Source organism: Mastigoproctus giganteus, chromosome 3 (genome assembly GCF_048544385.1).
Source record: "Mastigoproctus giganteus isolate SK-2022 chromosome 3, ASM4854438v1, whole genome shotgun sequence".
Lineage (NCBI taxonomy): Eukaryota > Metazoa > Arthropoda > Arachnida > Uropygi > Thelyphonidae > Mastigoproctus > Mastigoproctus giganteus.
Genome location: NC_143577.1, coordinates 184,864,713 through 184,877,369, shown reverse-complemented (window position 1 = coordinate 184,877,369; position 12,657 = coordinate 184,864,713). Strand labels below are relative to the sequence as shown.

Here is a 12,657-nt window from a genome sequence, read left to right as displayed (position 1 = left end):
GTGGAAGATACTCATGATGACTGTTCAGTCAGAAACGATCATATAAGTTTATCCGTTTGAGAAAGGAGAAAAATTCTGTGCGGTTGGCATCGTTACCTATGATATGACAGAGCTTCAAAGATTCTTTAAGATTAGGAAGAAAACTGAAAGAGAGTTGCCGGGCATGCAAGTATAAGGTGCACTGAACAAGAATATGCTTCATTGTGAGTTGAGAATTGCAGTGTGTACACTGAGGAGGATCATCGCCTGTGAGGAGAAATAGGTGGGTAATGTGACTGTGACCAATTTTTGCTCTGGCTAAGATTACTTCTTCCTTTCTGTTTTCCCAGAAGCTAGAGGCCCATAACTGTGGATCTGGTTTTATTTGAAAGATCTTATTAGCTGTTTTAGTTTGCCATATAAGTGTCCATTGTTCCTTACATATTATTTGTATATTAGATTTGTAGTCAGCATTTTGGAACGACAGCACATGATGAATCTGAATTAGAAGGATGTTTGGCGGCATAGTCGGCATGTTTGTTTCCAGATATCCCAGTGTGGCCTGGGATCCAGCAAAAGTATTGTATTGTATTGGTATTGTTATTTCTGGTGCAAGGGCTACTAGGGCCATATTGTCCCTATCAACGATATGGAGTTCAGACATAGCGATTATAGATTCATGTCAGAGGCAATCATATAGCTGTATCCCTTTAAGGAAGCAGAAAAATTCTGGAAGATTTGCAGAATACTGAATGAGGCTTTTCGGGAATCAGTGTATAGTGTACAACCAACTAGAATGTGTTTGATTGTGAGAAAAGAGTTGCAGTGGGTACACTTCGGAGGATCATCTCCTGTGAGTAGATAAAGATGGGTGGGGTGACTGTGACTGATTCGTGCTTTGGATAGGAGGACTTCTTCCTTTCTGTTTACATGGAAACTGGAAGCCCATAACTGTGATTCAAATTTTATTTGAAGGAGCTTGTTCTGCAGTTGAGCTTGCCATAGAAATGTCCACTGTTCCTTACATACATGTCTTATATAGGATCTGAAGCCAATATATGGAACATAGTAACCTGTCGATGCTATGTTGGATGATTGTTTTGCTGCATAATCTGTAATTTCATTTCCTGATATCCCCATGTGGCCTGGGATCCAACAAAAGATGACTACCTGCTCGTGTTCATGGATATGCATTAACTGAGTTTTTATTGTTGTTATTAGGATGTGTTGGTGAGGAGGAATTTTGCAAGGCTAAAAGTGCACTCTGTGCATCTGTATATATTACACTTTTTTTGGATGGACAGATGGAGGATATTTTCTAAGGCAAGCTTGATGGCACATAATTCTTCTGTATAACTGGTGCATTCAGTGGGCAGGGAAACAGAGATGGTGTTATAGGGAAAGACGGCTGCAGCCCCGACTCCACTTTCAGACTTTGATCTATCAGTATATACTTTTGTAAAATGTGGATAATTTTGTGTGTGAGCAGTATGAAGTGTTTTCCCCAGTTTAGGAAATAGCTGTTACAGGATGCTTTAATAGAAGACCATGGAGGATCTCCACTGTTTGAATCTTGGAGGACTTTATCAAGATGTATATTCCAGGTTTGCGTTAATGCCTGCAATCTGATGCCACAAGGTTGGACTGCTCTAGGTTTATTTCTATAGTGCATTGAGAACTGTGAATCATTAAGTATTTGCCTAATGGGGTGAGAAGTTAGACTTTGAATTTTGGCTGCATAATTCAGGAGTAACATCTTTCTTCAGAGTCTTCATGGGCTTCAATATAGAGACTTTGTACTGGAGTGCGATGTTCTGTAAGCACCTACAGCAATCCTGAGGGCAGAATGTTGAATAGGGGCAAGCCATGCTAGCATGCTTTCCCTAGCAGAATCATACACCAGGACACCATAATCAAGGCAAGGTCTGATTAGGGCTCTATACAAGTGAAGTAAGGTGTAACGATCTGCACCCAATGATGTAGAAGAAATAACTCTTAGTAAGTTCATTTTTTTCTGGCAGACAGTGCATAGATGTTTGATGTGTTCTGAAAAGTTCAATTTATTATCAAAAATCACACCAAGAAGACGAACGCTGTTCACAACTGTGACAGGCTGATTTCTTAAGTGTATTTCTGGATCTGGGTGCATCTTTCGTTTGTTACAAAAATGAATGACACTTGATTTCTGATAAGACAGTCTGTAAATATTCTGTGCCATCCATAGTTCGATATTATTAATTGTTGTTTGCAGTTGCCTCTCAATAAAGCTCATGTTTTGCAAGCTGCAAGAGTCAGGTCATCAGCATAAAGGTATGAGTTCACTGTATTGGGAATAATTTTGGTCATCTCATTTATTCTTATTGCAAACAAGGATGCACTAAGAACAGAATCCTGAGGGACTCCTTCTGCTTGTATATATGTTTTGGAAAGAACTTGCCGATAGTGGACTTGAAAGGTCCTCTACTGTAAGAAATTCTGTATGAAGTAAGGTAAGTGACCTCTCAGATCCAGGGAATGAAGATCTCTCAGGATATCAAAATGGCAAGTGGTGTCAAAGGCTTTCTCTGATATCTGATAACCAAACTGATTATCAGATATCATATTTTGGGAATCAAGGTACCATGTTAGTCGACGGTGTATTATTTTCTCTATGGTTTTACTTAAGCAGCTGGTAAGAGAAATGGGTCTATAATTATTAGGATTAGAGAGATCTATCCCTGGTTTGGGTATTGCCAGTACAAAAGAGTGATGCCAGGAACTGGGGAATGAATGTTCCATGAAGATGCAATTATAGAAGGTCAGCAGCGAAGACAGTGATTTATTATCTAGGTGTTGTAGCATTATGTAGTATATTCCATCAGGGCCAGCAGTGCTGTTCTTTGCAGTGGATAGAGCTTCTTTAAGTTCTAGCATAGTGAGTGGTTGATTGTATGTAGCAAGGATTTGGTTCTGAAATTCAGATGGGATTTTTCGCTGAAGTCTTAATCTTCTGAAATGATGGTTCGTATGCCGTCGATTCAGATAACTGTGAAAATATTGTGCCTAGGGCATCTGCAATCTCTGCAGGAGTACAGTTCCAGCCCAATCCAGGAAATAAGTGGGGAGGACAATGGGGGGGTTTCCATTTAATTGCCTGATTTTTCTCCATATAATTCTTACGTCAGTATTTTTATTAATTTCAGTTGCGAATCGAATCCAAGAGTCTTTTTATGCTTTCTTCCTAATATGGCAGGCCTTAACTCTAAGTTTCTTGTAGTTTATAAGGTTAGAAGTGGTAGGGTATTTGCGGAATAAATTCCACGCACAGTTTTTTTTCTTTTTTTGTATTCCTACAGTCCTCATTCCACCAATAGTTTCTGCTTCTATGGATGCTTGATTGTGATTGTGGGATGGCAATAGATGCAGCTACTAGGAACTGTTTTGTAATATGGTTGGCAACTTTGTCAATTGGATGATATTCAATGGCCTGATTGTTAAAGGATACATGTGAAGTGTACCTTGTCCGATCTGCTTTGGAAAATTTCCATTTTGTGCTGGTTTCTGAAGTTACACAGTATGAAGTTTGTATTTTTCAGATTACTGGGTAGTGATCACTGTTGAGCAGATTGTCCAGAGCCGTCAACTCAATACTAGGGAAGAGGATCGGAGAGCAGATAGATAGGTCTATTGCAGAGACTGTTCCTGTTGGGAGGTGGAGATAAGTTGGTGAACCAGTATTTAATATGGTCAGATTTTGTTTCGACAAGCATTTCAATGAGTTGTTCTTGTGTGTCTGCATTGGGAGATCCCCACAATGGATTGTGTCCATTGAAGTCGCCCAATAAACAGAAAGGGGTTGACAACTGCAGAATGAGATCTTCAAGTTCTTGAAAATATAAGGATAGCTGGGTGGCAGGTAGATAGAAACCAGTGTTAGGTTAATGCCAACTGCTATTCACGTGGCAACAGCTTCAATGGCAGTTTGTAGTGGAATACGTTTACAAGGGACTTGTGAGTCCATGAGTATGGCTACCCCTCCATGAGCATTAGTGGTTGCAAGTCTGTCTTGCTGAAAGAGAATATAATTTTTTTTCGAGGGAGACAACTGAGGCGTTAAATATGTCTCTTGTAAGCAGATTCCAACTGGATTATGGTTCATAATTATTTCATGAATGTCGTCAATATTGCTGCGAAAGCCTCTACAGTTCCATTGTACAATGTTTTTCATTGTTTGGATTTAAATGGAGAAGCTGTGTCTGTCTGCTTTTTGGAAGTCTGTTTCAGGTGGTCAACTTTCATTTTGTCTCTCTTTGAAAAAAACAGGTCTGGTATCTATTTCGTCTCCTGGATGGATTTCCAGAATGGTTTCATTTTCTTCTTGATTGCAAGTCTCATTTGTGTCCATAGCGGAAGAAGATTCAGCGGAAGAAGATTCGGCTGCTTGTTAACGTGATCAGAATTTTCTCTTTGAGCAGGTCTTACAGAAGTTGCAGGAGCAACAGGTGGTATCGTGACTGGCGTGTTACTAGATCTGTTTGAAGTCTGTTGCTTTGAGGACTATGGTATGGAAGAGAGTATAGATCAAGCCCATTCAGAAATAGAGATGCTTGGTGATATTGATATGTCAGTCTGAACGGATATTGTATGAAATCTTTTGGCAGCATCAGCAATCAGCATATGTATGTTTTGGCATCAGTGGCTGTATTTGTTTTCTTGCTTCAGAAAATGAGACTTTTTTTTTCTATCTTGCACTTCTGGATTTTCTTTTCATATTTCCCCTGGTCACATGTTTTAGAGAAGGCTGGGTGGTTGCCTTTACAATTAGGGCAGAGTGAGGACTGTGATGTACAATCGGCTTGAGTATGCTCCTTTGAGCCACAGTTAGGGCATACAGCATCACCTCGACAGACAGTTTGGGAGTGTCCAAATTTCTAACATTTATAGCATCTTAATGGATTTGGTACATAAGGGCAGTTCAGATACCCGGCTTTCACTGGTGAAGGTAGGTTTGGTGAACTAAATGTTAGTATGACGCTGAGAGTTGGGATAAGTTTGCCATCTTTCTTCAGCATAATTCTTTTGCCTGTGTGACCTTCTGATCTTGCAATTCATTTACCATTTCCTCCTCAGAGACATTCATTAGGTCCCATTCTGAGATGACACCTTTGGAGGTATTGAGTGTAACGGGGTGACACCTTGACTGGAATTCCACGAATGTGGTGAGTTTCAGAAGAGACTCAGTGTTTGGAGCTGGTGGTCTCAACCAGTAGGTCGCCAGATTTAAGACGTCTCACCATTTTCAGGGAACCTGCTACACTTTCCAGACATTTCTGTATGAGAAATGGTGATAGATTGCCTGTGGCCTGATTTGTTAAAGAATGCAAGATCAGGAAACTTGGATGTTCTACTCTGCAAGCATCCGTCTTCAGTCTCTTTCTGTTGGTTGTGTCATCATCAGGTTGGTGCAAATCCATTGAATCAGGATTTGCTGTCTGGATCGGGGGATAGTTGTCAAAATCCATGTTTTGCTCCTTTTGGTCCTGGAGGTTTGCTTTACCACCCAGGTTTCCGGCCCAGCCACAGGGAGGTAGGAGCAGTGCCACCAGGAGCAGTGTGACCAAGTGGCAGAGTTAGTAAGTTAGTACTAATAGAAAAATAAACAGAAAGGTGGATTTCCTTTCTGGGCCTCTGCCTACTTCTTGTAGTGCCAAAGAGCTAATCATATATAGAAATGAAGAAAACGGTGGTTGAAACTAAAAATATAAACTATTTGCTTAAATGCTCTTTTAGAAAAAGTTTTCAGCAATGCACTAGATTCACTTGGCCATGGAACTAAGTAGGCAACTCTTTTCTCATAGGCATTGAAAACAAAATACCAAAGCAAATTCAAACACACTGTCAGTAAACAGAAAATTAAATTAGTGTAATAACTGTGCTGTGAGAAATTGTTTCTTGCATCACGAATATCAATAAACTAATCATTTTGCTATTTCATGGAGAGTATATGAAAGAGTATAGTAAAATATAGTAAGGAGCAGTGCTTTTTTTTGTAAAAAAAATAGGTGCCAGTACTCATTCTTTGCTATCAGCAAAAACTGAAAATTAAAAGGATATGAAAAGTACTCTAAATTTTTTTTTTTCTGATATTGTTACTTTAGTAGTAATATTTTTAGAATAAGAACAACAAATTAAGTATATTAACACAGTTTATTAAGCATAAATTTATTATCTAAGTATATAAAAAAATAAGTTAAATGTGAGTAAAAAATAATAACATAAGTAAAAATAATTTCATAATAAAGTTTTAGTAGAATATTCCAAATTTTTATTAAGTTCTCATCCAACACCCTATGCCAGGGGTCGGCAACCTTTTTTTTTGAGTGAAGAGCCATTTTTGATCTAATTTAAAAAAAGAGAGAGAATCCGAAGCGCCGTACCTCAGCTAAAGCTGGAAGGAGGGGGGGCGAGGCGAGTTTTTTAAGAAATGGAAGAGTGGGAAAGTGTTTATTAAAAATATATATATTTTTTAAAATTTTATTTATTAATACTGAAAAAGCATAACAAACATCCAATTAGGTACAAATTAATGTGACTTTTGCTGATGAAATTCTTGAGCGAGTCTCTCAACATCATGCGAACATTGTTCAGACAATGGTTGCTTCATTTATTTTTAATATAGTTCATGTTCAAAAATATTTGCTTGCAGAAATATATCGAACCAAAAACTAATACAAATCCAAACGCAAATATTTTGGGTCTGGTAAACTATATGGGTCTGGTAAACTACTCCTTAGTCAAGCCCTACAGAGACAGATTGGCCAGATCACTGGTTAAAAATGATGCAAGGAATCGGGCTCAATAGCAATCAAAAAAACTAACCCCAGCTGGGGAGGCAGAACATCACATTCACTTGTTTGCACAAAACGTGAGGAGATTCTCAAATAAGCTCCCCACCTTACAAACGATGATGATGTACGAGGACCTGGATTTCATTTGCTTAATCGAAACCTGGTTGGGAAATGGAAAACAATTAGATTGGCTAACTGTGGCAGCAAACTACAAATGTGTGGGAACCGGAAGAACAGATAGATGAGGAGGGGGAGTTATAATTTGCTATCAAAATAAATTCCAGCCTATAAGAGAACGAACAACCAATTCAAATAATTTTGAAGGGATTTTTCAAAAGAGTACGTGAAAATACAGTTATGCATCATATACCTCCCACCTGAGCACACAAAAGAGACAAGAAATGAACTCTATGCATGGCTTGCTGAAAATCTAAATCCATCAATCAACACAATAATAGCGAGAGATTTTAATATGCCTCTTCCGAAACACAGGGAGGCCAAGGAAGAACTGGATGCTACATTAGGCGCATTGCACTTAACACAGCTTCCAACACCAGTGATAAGGGGAATGCAGCAACTTGACCTGTTGTACCATAGTTCCATAGACATAAGGCTAATGCAAAACTTCATAAAATTTAAGTTGGACCACAATCCCATTGAAGTAGAAGCAGCACTGAAGATACATAAATACATGCAGGGCAAGCACATGAATGAGGCAAAGCAAAGTAAGTATCTTTTCTCCGTAAAGTATATTAATGCAGAAGTCATTCTCAATCAACTAACTAGTTACAACTGGAATGACCTGCAAGAAAAGCCGGTAGATGAAGCGTTAAAAATGATCACCAAAAAGCTATGCCAAATAGCATTGGAAGGAGCAGCAAAAGAAATCAAAATATCTGAGAGAACAAAAGAATGGTTCAACCCACAACTGAAAGAAGTTTCCTCAGGAAGCAAAAACTGTATAGAAAATGGCAAAAAAAATGGATCATCCCGCCGATCACATTCATTATAAGAAGGAGAGAGCACATTTCATCAAATCAAAAAGATAGGCACACTGCAATGTTGTTCATAACAAATTAAAACAAGCAAAACGAATTACTAACAATAGAAATAACACAGAGAATATGACCGAGTGCATTTTCAAGGAATGGGCTAATAACACTTTTGGTAACCTTCCTGGACTGAATCAAATTGAGACTACTGATAATACAAAATACAAATAATGAAAGAGAGCGTAATGAAAGCAATCAACAATTGCTTTCATTACGCTCCAGATAAATTCCCAATGTTCACCCTTAAAATAAGTAGCTCAATTATAATAGATCTATTATTATACATCTATCAGGAAATCAACAAATCAGGAGCATTCCCGCAAGCTTGGAAAAATTACATTGTAACTCCAATACCAAAGATTAAACACCCAAAATTGGCTAAGGGTTACAGACCAATTTCTGTTAGTTGCACCCTACAGAAGGTATGTGAAAAAGCACTTCTTACCAACACTGCTTCAGTCATAGACCACCACATTTGCACTCAGTCATTTTGGGGAGATCAACAATAACAAACTAACTGGAAACCCTTTTTCACATGCAGAAAGCATTAAATGAGAAAAAACAAATTGATGTTATTTTTTTGGATATCTCTGCAGCCTACTACAACATCTCAATTCCAGCCCTCATTGGGATTTTAAGGAATTATTTTAATATAAGAGGAAATCTATTAGCCATAATAAGCAGCCTGCTAGAACAAAGGAAACTTACTGTTAAGCACCAAAAGCTACAATCTTGTTTACTATCTCACAAGGAGTGCCACAAGGGGGAGTTCTTTCGACTACCCTCTCTTTTTGGGGACCTCCCTGGAACCATTTCTTGCACGGTACTCAATTTTATAACATATGCTGACGATGTAATATTCTTCATCACTTCCAAGACCACAAATCAGAAGAAGGTATTTGCCAGATGGCGAATACCACAATACGAGAATTTGAGAGCTATCTGGATTGCATCGGGCTCCATATTAATGAACAGAAGTCTGCCCAAATGACCATAACTCACAAACAGAATAAAAATGACATTTCGATCTCTGTGAATGGGTCTAGTGTGAAAAAAGTGCATGCTCACCTGGACCTGGGGCTTAAGTGGAATGACAGACTCATCTGTGCTCAACATTTCGCCCATATGAAGGAAAAATATTCACTGCTTTATGGGCTACTAGACAAGAACTGGTAGGAATCAGGGATCCTCAACTAGCAACCAAGTATATTTTAATGTGTGTGTGTACTGCCAATTGCAATGTACACCTCTCAAATCTGGTCCTCAGCTCCCGGATTCACATTATAAGTCCGTCCTTGGGAACGAGTACTGGTTCTTGCGATGGTTTAACAGAGTTGCTGGCCACCCTTTTACTATCTCAAGGGCCATTCTCTACTCAAACCTTAACATCACATCCTGGATACAGTGGACAATTAACAGGAACATACACACTCTCGCACAAATGCTCACAGGCAGAGTGGATACTCCAGCCCTGGATAATATTCTAGTCAAATCATGTGCCACTGCTAGACGTTGCGGAGGAGTAAATAATCCATTGCGTTCAGTCCTAAACAATCTTAGTAGCCTGCAAAGATTCTTCCCATCAAATGCAGCAAAAATATTTAACTTTCTGCACATAGATGCTGAAAAACTCTGTGAGTATGCAACATACTGGAAAGAGATCTTCCAGAATTCATACAGACTTACTGAAATATGAATTGGCTGCAAAGTGACAACTTCCAAAGAACTGTGAGTAAAAGAGAAACTTTCCATTTTAAGAATAATGATAATTTGGTAAGCTGTTGACTGGCAAAATATACCTTCCCTAACAGTTGTGTAAATATATATGGAATTACTGAATTGTAAATATATGATTTGTATAATGTATGTACACAATCATTAATATGTAAATACTGTATTAAATATAAAATGTGTACAAGATGTATTTTGGAACGAGATTACATGTTCAGTATATGTAACCCACTGCCCGTATCTCGTACCCTGACATGTAATTTGCACCCTCCTGGCACGTTTCCATCCCAAGGTGGTTTTCTAATGGGAATAAAGTGATGATAATAATAATAATACTCCATGCATCGAATACAATTTGGTTTGCATTTTAAACTAATCTATCGCTGTCCATTTATGTGAACTGTAAAGTTAAAGAACCGCAGTTATGTGTTAAAAGAGCTGCATGCGACTCACTAGCCACAGGTTGCCGACTCCTGTCCTATGCTGACTTCTTTTCTTCCTCTTTGTGTGTCGGTTGCTGAATGACGTTTCCGAAGCAGCCATGAATCGACATATTTTGCTCGATTGAAGCTGGTCAGCAGCGGGCCTACAATTTTAAGAAACAGTAGTGAAGAAACTGTTTTTGTCATCAACGAAGCACTGGTTGGGCTGGCGATCAGATTCATTTGTGAAAATCCTCGTTCATATCCACTCGATGAAATTGGTGTCGTACTCAGAGCATTCATCAAATTCTTCAATTCTTCCGAACCCTTCTTATCAATTAGGTATCCCCAAAATCCACGAATTGCATCTCTTTCATTTAACTGTAACCTAATTGACAATTTTCTAAATTCGCTTTCATCAAATGCCAACAATTCATATTTAGAAGGATTAATACCTTCGTTGTCCTCGTTTTCCATCTCTCATCATCAGTAGTAGTAGTAGCGGCATGTGATGCAAGAAAGCAAGTGTATGAGCTTATGCAGCATCAGTCAAAACCATTCCCTCCAAATGCCTGTCCAGTTCCTCCTTAAATTTATTTAACCTATCAACTTCCACAATGACAGATGGAAGTTTGTTCCAGCAATTAACCACCCGCTGGCTAAAGGCAAATTTCCACACATCTATTCTACATCTGTCCTTTCTTAATTTGAATTTATGCCCCCTTAGGTTCGTAATCTGAACAAGTGGAAGGATCCTATCAGAATTCAGCGTGCTCAACACATTCAAGCCTTATACACCTCAATCAGATCACCGCACAGGTGCCTAGTCTCCAGCCACTGCAATTTGCAGAACTTAAGCCTCTCTTGGTAAGAGGATCCCTTCATTCCCCTCACCAATATTGTTGCCCTTCTCTGTACACACTCAAGCAAATCTACATCCTTCCTAAAATGAGGCCTCCAGATCTGTACGCAGTACTCAAGGCGTGGTGTGACCTGACCATTGCCTTATACAGAGGGACAATCACCTCCTTTTCCCTGCTAGCAAAATTCCTATATATCATTGACAAAACCCCATGATCTGCTCTGGCAGCCTGTCTGCACTGCTCAGAAAACTTCATATCTGACTGCACAATTACTCCCAGGTCTTTTTCATTTTCTACCACCTTAAATGTAGTACCACACAGCTGGTACGTTTCTCTGGAGTTACTTCTATATGCAGTACTTTGCATTTGTCAAGATTAAACTTCAGTTGCCACTTCTTAGCCCATCTGCCCAAATTATCTAGATCCTGTTACAGTAGCACACTGCCATTACTGTCATTAACAACCCTGCCAACCTTTGTATCATCTGCAAACTTCGACACTAAGCCTGATATACTTTATCAATATCAATGATAAATATACAAAACAAAAGAGGACCCAACCTACACCGAACCCTGTGGTTCGGTGTAGGGTCTGAAGTTGTTTCTTCTTTTTTTTTTTTAAACTGTCCAAAATGTCGGTGTCATTCGGATATTCAGATACTCTGACCATGTAAACAGAGATAGGGAAAATTTATGGAAAATGTTGATAACGCACTTCCACAAAACAACAGATGATTATTTGTAGGGGTAAAAGAAAATCACTTTTCTAATTCTCGAATGGGGCGCTTACAGTTGATTCACAGAGTAGTCCAACCTACTGACAGCGAGGAAAGTGAATAGCATTTTAAATTTTGTTAATTATCAAAAAAATTCTCATTAAATGTTTTGTTCAGTAAATGTAATTGTGTATTATACTTAATAAAAATTTTCGAATATTTTCAATTTTACTTTTACATGCAACAAGATATTGAAAATGTAACACACTAAAGAAATCTAACTTTGAATTTTTTTGAATATGGCCACTGTACGGGAAAAGGTTGGATACCACTGCAGTAAAAGGTGGGTCAGAGCCCACTGGGAATACACTTTGATCTGCTTACTCTTGACTAGTGCAACTCCTCTGTATGTGGAACAGGTGGTCGGATAGGTTTACCAGGTACCACTAAGTTATAGAATTTTTTAGCTCTCTTAATTCGAGCAGCAGGACTAATTGTCTGAAGGCCAGAAATGCGAACAGTGCATACCGAGTTAATTCTCTCCTAATCCATTCGCTATATGAAAATTTTCTTCGCTCAACGGAAAATATTTTTAATGTAACTTTCAAGGGGAAGTCAAAATAATTCGCTATAAAAGGACTTCGTTAAACAGATGTCCAACTGAGTAATTTAGAATTATAAAAATGGGTATACAGTTTTATATAGAAAATATCTTAACAATAGACAGTAAAAAATGCAAATTTAGTTAAATAATTTTAAGCTTATTTGAACAGCAGGTAAACATGTGAAAAAAATTTATGGAATATTACAAATTTTGAAGTGTACTGCATCCAAAAATCACATGTCACTGTTAATAAAGGTGCTGGTACACCGTACTGTTGCGTTCTGTCCCAAAAAAAGCGCTGGTAAGGAGTAAAGTAAAACTAATTATTTTGATAATTTCATGAAGAGTATAGTGTTTTTCAAATAATTTAAAAAAGTCAAAAATCCATGTGATGTATTTTTTCAAGCCGTACAATTAAGAGTTCATTGCATATAAAAAAAATAAAACAATAATGACTATTTGAA

General features: G+C 38.2%; 1 protein-coding gene across 1 annotated transcript in view; it reads right to left on the bottom strand.

Moving 5' to 3' along the window:
• Nucleotides 1-12,657, bottom strand: part of LOC150088463 (serine/threonine-protein kinase Genghis Khan-like) — a 905,682-nt gene that overhangs the window by 482,835 nt on the left and 410,190 nt on the right. The window lies entirely within an intron of this gene.